At 42.3% G+C, this 11700-nt stretch overlaps 1 pseudogene; it reads left to right on the forward strand.

Annotated features, from left to right (window-relative positions):
* Positions 1–344: 344 nt before the first annotated feature.
* On the forward strand, positions 345–11434 carry LOC118390679 (nucleoporin 88-like; annotated as a pseudogene).
* Positions 11435–11700: the final 266 nt, after the last annotated feature.

Here is an 11700-nt window from a genome sequence, read left to right on the forward strand (position 1 = left end):
AAATATGCATGGTGTACCTTACATTTGAAAGCATTTTCAATGTATGTAGGCAAGTGTGCAGTTATTCTGTGTGAGTCTGGCAAATGGAATATTGCAACCATTTTCACTTCCTTGACTGTTGTTACATAGCATCATTTTGTAGCAACTATGCTGTTACTATGTATCAACTCTTGAGCTAACTTTCGTTTCAATATCAGTGGTTTTAAAAACTCCAATTCCCATTTGTTTTACACATTCAGCTTGCCTCTGGATCTGATTGGATTATTGAGTTGAATGAATTCTGAAGTTTTCGTTGGTTTTCATTGGTAGGATTCTAAAATCGTAATATTCAGACGACAGGAAAAATGGCTGCGTTTGCTGGAGAGCGATGGCGAAGCGAGCTACCAAGTCATGATATTTGTTATAAATTACGAGAGGAACTCGATTTGGAACCCAAAGCTAATTGCAGAGGAACTGCAAAGAGTCTTACATTTTACTTCAATGGCGACATATTCTTGTGGGATGACGCAGACAGTGTTTTTTACACGGCAAACCTGAGGCAGCTCAATTCAGAGGACAGCTTTGAGAGTGTGATATACCAGGTGAGTAACGTTAAATTACTAGATAACGTGTTTAAAGGTTGGTTGTTCATCTAGCTAGCTACTTTCTGACAAGTTTTTTTAAACGAATTATATTAGATAGAATAGTCTTTGCAGTGTAATTACAGTCAGTTGCCACTCCCATTAAATCCTGGCACAATATGCAATCACTTTCACGTTGGCCTTGTCTGAACCCAATGTTTCCTATATGTTTTTTCCAGCAGCGGTGACAAAGTTAGCAGAATGCATTTAGAGTCGCAATTCTACACATTTCGTCATAGAAATTAGATTAACTGTCCAGTGAAAATCTAACTTTTGAAAGTTCATGTTCCGTTAACTCCTACCCAAATAATAATACCCAAATAATGCTGTTGACTCGTCCTGTACTCGTATTTGTGGCCAAATCATAAATAGGGAAAAACTACTTAAACTCCTCCTTAAACTATAAAATACTTGCCATTTATTCATAAAGTATGATGCCCTACTCCCGTGGAGGATGAGCTGGCCAATGAGCAGTCCAAAAGAGGATTTTTTATTATTTTTATTTCACCTTTATTCAACCAGGTAGGCTAGTTGAGAACAAGTTCTCATTTGCAACTGCGACCTGGCCAAGATAAAGCAAAGCAGTGTGACACAGACAACAACACAGAGTTACACATGGAGTAAACAATAAACAAGCCAATAACACAATAAACTAGTCAATGACACAGTAGAAAAAATAAAGTCTATATACAGTGTGTGCAAAAGATGAGGAGGTAGGCAATAAATAGGCCATAGGACTCAGATCCCTTGACTATTTCCACATTTTGTTACGTTAAAGCCATATTCTAAAATGGATAAAATGATTATTATTTACTTTTTTACCCTCATCAATCTACACTATACCCCATAATACCAAAGCAAAAACTGGTTAAGAATTTTGTGACATTTACACAAGTATTCAGTCCCTTTACTCAGTACTTTGTTAAAGCCCCTTTGGCAGTGTTTACAGTCTCAAGTCTTGGGTATCACTCTACAAGCGTGGCCCACCTATATTTGGGGAGTTTCTTCCATTATTCTCTGCAGATCCTCTCAAGCGCTGTCAGGTTGGATGGGGAGCGTTGCTGCACATCTATTTTCAGGTCTTCGATAGGGTTCAAGACCGGGCTCTGGCTGGGCCACTCAAGGACATTCAGAGACTTGTCCCAAAGGCACTCCTGCTTTGTCTTGGCTGTGCGCTTAGGATTGTTGTCCTGTTGGAAGGTGAACTTTCACCTCAGTCTGAGGTCCTGAGCACTCTGGAGCAGGTTTTCATCAAGGATCTCTCTGTACTTTGCACCGTTCTTTTCCTCAATCATGACTAGTCTCCCAGTCCCTGGCGTTTGGAAAAACATCCCCACAGCATGATGCTGCCACCACAGTGCTTCACCGTAGGGATGGTGCCAGGTTTCCTCCAGATGTGAAACTTGTCATTCAGGCCAAAGAGTTCCATCTTGGTTTCATCAGACCAGAGTGTCTTGTTTCTCATGGTCTGAGAGTCCTTTAGGTGCCTTTTGGCAAACTCCAAGCGGGCTGTCATGTGCCTTTTACTGGGGAGTGGCTTCCGTCTGGTCACTCTACCATAAAGGCCTGATTGGAGTGCTACAGAGAAGGTTGTCCTTCTGGATGGTTCTCCCATCTCCACAGAGGAACTCTGGAGCTCTGTCAGAGTGACCATTGGGTTCTTGGTCACCTCCCTGACCTAAGCCCTTCTCCCCCCAAGCTCTAGGAAGAGTCTTGGTGGTTCCAAACTTCTTCCATTTAAAAATTATGGAGGCTGTGTTCTTGGGGACCTTCAATGATGCAGACTTTTTTTTGTACCCTTCCCCAGATCTGTGCCTCGACACAATCCTGTCTTGGCGCTCTACGGACAATTCCTTTGACATTATGGCTTGGTTTTTGTTCTGTGGGACCTTATTTCGACAGGTGACTGCCTTTCCAAATCATTTCCATTCAATTGAATTGACCACAGGTGGACTCCAATCAAGTTGTAGAAACATCAAGGATAATCAATGGAAACAGGATGCACCTGAGCTCAATTTTGAGTCTCATAGCAAAGGGTCTGAATACTTATGTAAATAAGCTATTTCAGTTTGCAAAAATGTATAAACCTGTTTTCACTTTGTTGTTATTGGGTATTGTGTATAAGTTGATAAAAAATTATAATGTTTAATCGGTTTTAGAGTAAGGCTGTAAAGTAACAAAATGTGGAAAAAGTCAAGGGGTCTGAAAACTTTCCGAATGCACTGTATGTATGGAGATATGCACGTTTTAACATTTCGAACAATCAATTGGTTGAAAGAACAGATGACTCGGTCGACCAAGATTTGTATGAGGCTGGGAAAGCCAGAGTCGGCTTCCAGTTGGTTGTGTTCTCTGGCTTGGTCTGATTGAATTCCAATGAATAAAACAGGGTGAGGCTTATTCAGTCAACCTTATAAATATATACTGAACAAAAATATAAACACAACATGCAACAATTTCAACAATTTTACTGAATTACAGTTCATATATGGAAATCAGTCCATTTAAATAAATGAATTAGGCCCTATTCTATGGATTTCAACATGACTGGGCAGGGGCGCAGCCATGGTTGGGCCTGGGAGGGCTTAGGCCCACCCACATGGGAGCCAGGCTCAGCCAATCAGAATGAGTTTTTCCTCACAAAAGCGCTTTATTACAGACATAAATACCCCTCAGTTTTATCAGCTGTCCAGGTGGCTGTTCCCAGTTGATCCGGCATGTGAAGAAGCCGGATGTGGAGTCCTGCGCTGGTGTGGTTACACGTGGTCTGTGGTTGTGAGGCCGTTTGGGCGTACTGCCAAATTCTCTCAAACAAAGTTGGAGGCGGCTTATGGTAGAGAAATTCACATTCAATTCTCTGGCAATAGCTCTGGTGGACATTCCTGCAGTGAGCATGCCAATTGTACGCTTCCTCAACTTGAGACATTTCTGGCATTGTGTTGTGACAAAACTGCACATTTTAGTGGCATTTTATTGTCCCCAGCACAAGGTGCAACTGTGTAATTATCATGCTGTTTAATCAGTTTTTTGATATGCCACACCTGTCAGGTGGAGGGATTATTAAGGAGAAATGCTCACTAACAGGGATGTAAACAAATTTGTGCACATTTGAGAGAAATACGCCTGTTGTGCGGATGGTAGATTTTATATGTTGCATTTATATTTTTGTTCAGTATATTATACTACTGTTTGAGGAAAATGTAATAAAATATCATCCATAATAGGAATCTCATTTGAATCTCATTCCTAGACCCTATTTTTCTGTCTTTCAGTTCAGGTAGCCTCAGTAAGCCCAGTGGGCCCTTACCCATGTACCCCGCGGCAGAGGATAACTGTGCCGTGCTCTGCCTGCCCTGCGTGCCCAACACCCTGGTCATCGCCACGGAAATGGGCACACTATCACTGCGCGGTGCTGGAAGCAGAGGAGGAGGAGACAGGAGTAAGTACTGTACAGACAGTACAACGTTACAGAATATTTAGATAGAAATGTTCTGTGATAAACAGATATGATTGTCTATCCAGTAGAACAGGGAATCGTGTTGGCTCTATTCGTTACATATATCTGTACAATTCTGAACATTTCACCTCACGCTATGTCCATGGAGGAATTTTCTTCTCTGTGTGTGATTGACAGGCAGTGGAGAGGTGGATGCGGGGCTGGGAGGTGGTGCCCTCTTTCTATGTGTTTGAGTGTGTGGAGCTGGAGCTCAACCTCAAACTGGCCGCTGGGGATGATGAGGCGCCTGTGGAGTCTCACTTCACCTGCCCAATCAGACTGCACAGTGGTGAGTGAGTCATGCTGATTGGTTGATATAGTTGAATTCTATAATGGGATCCATTGATGCTTCTCACCAGGTCTCGGTGTATCAAAGTCCACACCCCATCATCATGTTTGTCAAATGTACTTTGAATGTGATCTTTTTTCTTCTGTGGTGTTCTTTATGTTTCATTGAAACTTGCTTCATGCCCTATTGCAGACCCCCTGTGCCAGCACAGATACCACTGCAGGCATGAGACAGGAGTGCACAGTGTAGGCCTCACTTGGTTCAACAAACTGCACAAGTTCCTCCAGTCAGGTGAGGCCTTCATGTCCATATGGGGTGTCAATTAAATTGCGTTGTTTACCACGTAAATCGGAGATGGTTAGTGCATATTAGTGTATTAATTTGCCTGATGTGCCATAATGCTCTCTCCACAGATGAGGAGGACAAGGATAGTCTTCAGGAGCTGGCTGCTGAACACCGCTGCGTCGTAGAGCACATCCTCTGTACCAGGCCTCTCAGTAGAAGGTAGCACTACAACTATCAAGGCACCAGATATTAATATGACGTCATTGAATAGATTGAGATTCTGCTTGGCACTCCTTAGTCATAAGTATCAACTTGGGACTGTTGTCATAGATTGTCAACGTGGCAGTAAATGTTGTTTTCTCAAAATGTAAAAAACATCTCTCTATCGCTCTTTGGCCACAGTTTGTCAGCTCCAGTACGGGGCTTCTGGATTGTGTCTGACCTGTCTTTGGGTGCCACCATAATTTGCATTACAAGCACCTGTGAGTGTCTACTACTGCCTCTCCTGTACGATTCCTGTACGGTTCAAAAGACTATTCTTTTTTATTTCATTATATAGGGGTAGGGTTGCAAAGGGTCGGGAACTTTCCGCTAAATTTCCGGAAGTTTTCCATGGGAAGTTAAGCCTGGAATTTTTGCTTAAATTCATCAAAAAAGTTAGCTTATAACAGTGAACCTTTTTTTGTGGGATACACATAAGGCAATTCTAGGTCTTGTGGCATATTTTTGTTAAACTATCACCAATTCAATGGAATTACAACCCTCTGCATGTACAGTGCACTCCTCTATCCCATGTACAGCTGATTCTCAAGACCTGGCACACTAATGAGATGCTATTGAGCCCACACTACTACACTGTCTGAGCCAAGGACTACATGCTTTCCGGGAAGTTTTGATTACAATACTGGGTGGGGTTGTCACAGCCTACTAGGAGTGGTGGGTTGGAATCAGGCGCAGGGAGCAGGGTTCGGTAAATCATAATTTATTCTCCGGCAAAAAAACGGTCACGCCAACATACATGGCGCATAAAACAGACCAGCCCAAACACAGGACCAAACAGTCCGGAGAATACACACAATGAAACCACAACCAACAGAGTAACAAAAAACAATCCCGCACAAAACAAGGGCGGGTCAAACTACTACATATAGGGAAGCTAATTAAACCAAAATACACACAGGTGAAACTAATAAGACAAAACCAACAGACAAACGAAAAAGGGATCGGTAGCGGCTAGTAGGACGGTGACGACAACCGCCGAGCACCGCCCGAACAGGCAGGGGAGCCAACTTCGGCGGAAGTCGTGACAGGGGTGAATATATTTTATATGACATACATTATTTTTTGTTAACTAGTAAATCCTAGTAGCCTACAGCAAAGTGTGTTTAATCATTTCTAACTTGTTAACACTTTCTGCTAGTTAGTTTTGCTACCATGTGGGTTTTAGCTTTTAGATTTATCTAACAAAAGAGTTGTTTAATCTAACTGCTTAACTATCTATCTGTACATGGAATTGTATTTGTTGTTTTTTTACTCATTTTTTCCTAATCTTTACAGGAAAATGCCACGGGCACTATGATGTGTGGAGGCATTTCACTGCAGCTAATGTAGAAGGAAAAGCTGTGTACATTTGCAAATACTGTGCCAAATCATATGTGAAGAATGCAACAAAGATGCAGAATCATCTGGCCAAGTGCATAACATTTCTTCAGTGCTCACAACAAGCAACCTCTGACAAAAGTCCCTCTACTTCTATTCAAGGTGAAAATTATGAATCAGACACCTTATCGATAGCAACAGCTCATGGTCCTCCTGGAATCAGAAGTGTTTTTGACTCAATGGAGGAACGTAGTAGAGAAATGCGGATGAATGTCTTGCTCGAGCTGTGTATGCAGCTGGTTCACCTCTGATGTTCACAGGCAATGTGTATTGGAAGAGATTTCTGAATGTTCTTCGCCCAGCATACACCCCTCCAACCAGCATGCTTTATCTACTCATTTGCTGGATGCAGAGTTCAAGTGAAGGTCAAGCAATTCATAGAGAAAGCAGACTGTATTGCAAGCATCTCTGATGGGTGGTCGAATGTTTGTGGGCAAGGAATAATTAACTACATCATCTCCACCCCTCAACCAGTATTCTACAAGAGCATAGACACACCGGTCTCTACATTGCAGATGAGCTGAAGGCAGTCATCAATGACCTTGGACCACAGAAGGTATTTGCACTGGTGACAGACAATGCTGCGAACATGAAGGCTGCTTGATCTAAAGTGGGGGAGTCCTACCCTCACATCACACCCATTGGCTGTGCTGCTCATGCATTGAATCTGCTCCTCAAGGACATCATGGCACTGAAAACAATGGATATACTCTACAAGAGAGCCAAGGAAATGGTTATGTCTGTGAAGGGTCATCCAGTTATAGTAGCAATCTATCTCACCAAGCAAAGTGAGAATAAGAGCACCACAATGAAGCTGCCCAGCAACACCCGTTGGGGTGGTGTTGTCATCATGTTTGACAGTCTCCTGGAGGGGAAGGAGTCTTTCCAAGAAATTACCATATCACAGTCTGCTGATATGGACAGCACCATCAAGAGGATCCTCCTGGATGATGTGTTTTGGGAGAGAGTGGTAAGCAGCCTGAAACTCCTGAAACCTATAGCAGTAGCCATTGCACAGATTGAGGGAGACAATGCCATCCTGTCTGATGTTCAGACTCTGCTTGCAGATGACAGAGAAGAAATCCGTACTGCCCTGCCAACTTCACTGTTGCTCCAAGCAGAGGAAACTGCAGTTCTGAAATGCATCAAAAAAGCGTGAAGACTTCTGCCTGAAGCCCATACATACCGCAACGTACGCGTTGGACCCCAAGTATGCTGGCAAGAGTATCCTGTCTAGTGCAGAGATCAACAAGGCCTATGGTGTTATCACTACCATGTCTCGCCACCTTGGCCTGGATGAATGCATGGTTCTTGGCAGTCTGGCGAAGTACATTTCCAAGCAAGGGCTTTGGGATGGAGATGCAATATGGCAGTCGTGCCAACATATCTCATCAGCCACCTGGTGGAAAGGACTTTGTGGATCTGAGGCTCTTTCCCCTGTTGCCTCCATCATCCTCAAAATCCCTACAACATCAGCCACATCAGAGCGCAACTAGTCCTTGTTTGGGAGCACACTCACAAAAGCATGCAACAGGCTGACCAAGGGTTGAAAAATTGGTGGCCATCTGGGCAAATTTGAGGCTTTTTGAGCCTGACAACGAGCCATCCTCAACAAGGTTGGAAAGTGACAGTGAAGATGAGGCCTCAGAGTCTGATGTTCAAGGGGTGGACATTGAGGATGTCCAGGGATAAGACATTGAAGCCTGAGAGGAAGATAACCAAAGCTTTTGTTTCTAGACTATAATTTTACTGATGTATGTTAAAAATGTTTTTGGGAAATGCGATGGATCATTCAATATTCCCTTTTGTTGTTTAGTGAAATCATCCCATGTGAAGAGTCAACTCATTTAATTCAAGTTCAATTCATAACTAAACATTTTTTTTAATTATATAGGAAGGATTTAATCATTTGCAATTATGTCTACTTATGATAAGGTAAAAGGTTTGTTTCTGTCCATATGATATGGTAAATATATCCAATGCAAAAAACATCTACGTTTAAATGGTATTCATGTTCATTTGCATATATTCCCGTTAATTCCCACAGAAAGTTTCCGCCTCTGAATATTCCCCAAAATGTGCAACCCTATATAGGGAGCATTATCAGTCCAAACATTAAAAAATATATATAGATAGGAAAGTGTGTCACAGGCTGATGGTGCATGTCTATGTGTGTCCTAGGAGTTCCATCTGGCCTTCCTCTCCTCTCCTGCTGTGTTCCTACCCAGGGGTAGGCTCAGCTAGCTCTCCTCTGCGTGGATTGCACAACGACTACTTTGAGCAGCACATTTGAAACATCCTAGCCCGAAGCTCCACCAATCCTCTCATGCTGAGGTAACACACTCACCACAGTACATTGAAAACACCCCTGTAGGATGATCTTGGATTTGTACAGATGCTTATTTAGACTCCATAGCAACATGCTTTGGCATCATGCTGAGCCATTTTGACATGTAGTATCCTCCCTTGTGGCTGTTTTTGGAATGACAATTTATTCTCAATGAACTGGCTTGATAACGGTTAGATCACATTTTACAGAATGCCCAGCTTCCACGATAAACAAAAAGACCACTATTATGCTTAGTTTATTGTGTGGACTCAGTCATGTTGTCCTGTGCTTTTAGAGCAGAGGACAAGGACACATTGTCCCCTCCTCCAGAGTGTCTCCAGCTGCTGAGCAGAGCCACTCAGGTGTTCAGAGAGGAGTACATCTTCAAACAGGATATGGCCCGCGAGGAGATGCAGAGAAGGTTAATGTCACTCATTAACAGATAAATACACACACATTTAATTAACAACACACATGATCACTTGTAGTTGTAGTTCTGATACACACGCACACACACACACACATGCCGTGTACAAAATCTTTCTTGCTTACTTTTTACTAAAACTCAATACTGTGTACTAATATTATTACATACTATTTATAACGTACTTTGTGTAAAAACGTATGCAGTAAGCAACACATATCAACATACTACTCATCCACACTGAGAAGGCGTCATCTAAATTTCAATCGTGTTAGTTCCCCGCCAATCGTACATTTTTGTAGAGCGCTTCCCCTATTCTAATTATCAGCTGTGTCAAACACTATCAGCTGTGTCAAACACGTGAATGTGAAAATACTATTCTCTTCCTCAATGTGTTCAGTGAATTCTACTTGATGAAAAGTATGCTGAGTATGACATCCTGTCATTTAAAGCATACAAAACTTTCAAAATGTCACATACTATTAAACATTTCAGGCATACCCAAAAAGCGTACTATTTAGAACTGAAGTATGGGTAATTGGACACGGCCATGGACACGGCCATGGACACGGCCATGTCAGGAAGCATGTTGCTGATGGGTTTTTCTTCTTCAGGGTGAAATTGCTGACAGGACAGAGGAACAAGCAGCTTGAGGACCTGGCCTTGTGCAGAGAGGAGAGGTAAATAGAGTTTCCAAATAAACTTAGTGCTTGATGGCCATAGCTATGCACTCCCAAGGCTTACAGCAACTCAGAGTTGTGCTAATGAAAGCACTTAAAATAATGAAACATTGTAATACTAATGCATTTTTACTTATGCTATGCTTTTTCTATTTACAGATTGAGGTAAAGACAGGGACATGTATTGCATGAAGAATAGGTAGTGGTAGCTGCAGATTTGGAAAAGGCTTCTTACAGTGCGTCTTACAGTGCATCAGATATCAGCATTGGTAGAAATGTGCTCACGTGTATTTGTTATCCTGTTTACTCCCAGTGTACATATAATATGATTATTCAATGAGGTCACATTCATATGTAATTGAATGTGATGTGACTGATTTGGTTTGACTGGCAGTCTGGGGTTGATAATGCAATTAATTAGAGGCCAAACATAACTCTTTGAATTACAGTGATGGAAGTACTGAGGCTTCATGAGCTTTACCATGCATTTCATATACTTTGGAGCTATTCTTCATCTTGTGTTTCTTTTTCTATCAATAGGAAAAGACTGCGAGAGTCTGCAGAGCGTCTGGCTTATAAGTACGGGGATGCCAAGTATCGCCAGGAGGCCACCATGAACAGGTAGCTAGATACACCAGTCACTCTACGCTCCTCTTTCAAATCTAATCCAATCTTCATGGCTTGTTTCAGAAGTCTACATTTGTTTATACATTTTGTTTTTAAAGTCTTCAAAACAGTCAGATATCCAAGCAACATAAGAACTGACTAACTCTCTCTCAAAAAAGGCTATCTGCTTCAGAGCTTCTATTACATCAACTATTCCAGGGTGAAGCAGGTTCTGGGCAGTCTGCGCAGTCAGCTGCCTGTTCTGTCTGACAGTGAGAAAGACATGAAGAAAGAGCTCCAGACTATCAACGACCAGCTGCGTCACCTGGGCAACGGCATCAAACAGGTGAGCTGCCCTCTTGGGGTCTCCGTCATACTCATGGAGCCTCGTACTGGTTCACAGTAATAACTGGGCTAGTGTTTTATCTTCTCCCAGGTAAATATGAAGGAGTACCAAGAAGAAACAGATGGATAAAGGGGTGTCTCCAGCCAGGGCTACTGTCGCCCTCAACTTGCACTTGAGGAAGTGTGTCCAGGAGGTTATAAAAGAACAGTGAGTATGAGCAGCTCTTCCCTGGGTGTTATGCCAGCCTGCTGGCTGTATGATACCCATTGACCCGTTGTTTGGATATGGTCCCAAATGTTTTACGTTGTCCCTACTGTTTAATGTTGGTCCTCAGTCTTGTTTAATATGATCTAGCAGTGTTGTTTCCCTCTCTTCCAGGGGAGAGCACATAGGAGAAATTATGAAACAGATCAAGGACATCAAGAACCATTTCAGTTTCTGAGACCGTTAAGGGAGCCATCCTTCATATACAGCTATCCCACTGCTTTCCAAACAACCAAAATAATAATAAAGTGCTATTGTGAATACTTAGTCAACACTTGCTAAAATAGTCTGTCTTATGACATGTCAACTCTGACTCATAAGGCATTGTCAGCCATAATGTCAGATTTTTGGAACCAGTCATTGAAATGGGAAAATGTTGTATACATGAGTCTTACATGAATGGTATCTGGAGAATAAAAGTAATGCATGTACAGTACTACCTATTTTTCAAACGTGTTCATTTTAACTCCGCATGAACAGTTAGCCCCACATACTGGTCTGGGTGGCTTTGCCGATTTACAGGGCTGTCACCTTGGAGGGAGTTGGTCTCATGGTTCAAGTGTGACAGCAGTTTTTAATCTCCATACATTCTTTGATGCATTGAGTTTACATCAACTGTAGCAAACTCTACTCATGATCTTTTAAAACTGGGGGTACACAAAATATTTTGGGGTATTTTTGCAACAACACCATCGTGGATAC

This window comes from Oncorhynchus keta, chromosome 11, assembly GCF_023373465.1.
Source record: "Oncorhynchus keta strain PuntledgeMale-10-30-2019 chromosome 11, Oket_V2, whole genome shotgun sequence".
NCBI classification, from domain to species: Eukaryota; Metazoa; Chordata; class Actinopteri; order Salmoniformes; family Salmonidae; genus Oncorhynchus; species Oncorhynchus keta.